Source organism: Meleagris gallopavo, chromosome 7 (genome assembly GCF_000146605.3).
Source record: "Meleagris gallopavo isolate NT-WF06-2002-E0010 breed Aviagen turkey brand Nicholas breeding stock chromosome 7, Turkey_5.1, whole genome shotgun sequence".
In the NCBI taxonomy this organism is placed as follows: Eukaryota; Metazoa; Chordata; class Aves; order Galliformes; family Phasianidae; genus Meleagris; species Meleagris gallopavo.
The window spans coordinates 30043011-30043715 of NC_015017.2; positions in this window are offsets into that span (position 1 = coordinate 30043011).

The following is a 705-nucleotide window of genomic DNA, read 5'->3' on the forward strand; positions in this document are numbered from 1 at the left end:
TTTGGTGTAGCTTAGTTGGCATTTTTATGTTCCGAGTTGATGTGTTCGTCATGTTCCAAGAGTTGACGTTGTCCATTCCCATCGCAGCCCGCTTTGCTGCCGTGTGTCCCGCCTGTGTCGGACGGCCACGCCGCGGTGTGCGCGTGCCTGCGTGCGTGCCTGGTTCCCTTCGGTTGGGTTCTGCCTTTGCTTTCTGTCCTAGAGCGGAGTTTGTATCGAGCAACCTTCTTTTGGCATCTAACTCCTTAGGTTTGTACTTCCTCACCAGTGTATACTTTACATCAGTAGACTATGTAAAGTATTTTTGTGCACTTGATTTCATTGGTTAATAATGGCATTGATGTGGGTGCTAGGAGTAGTTTGTTTCAGTCCATACCATTTTTTTTTTTTCTCTTTTAGAGTTTTTATGGTTTCATGTAAGCAGTTAATGTAAATATTGTGAGCATTACAGGTCATGCGGTGTTGTAACATTTTAAAAAATGTTGCACCTACTTTGCGATTAAAAAACTGGTCACTCATACTTGAATTTTGCCCATAGAGCCATTTCTTTCTCTTTGCATTAAAGCATAATATACTTTTTTGATGGAGGCCCAACCCTTCTTTCTACCTTATTATTTTTTGTTTAATAAATCTCTATTTTTTCTAACAGAAGACTTAAAATGAAACTTTAAAAAAATTAAGAATAATACTTTTTGCCTACTTTCT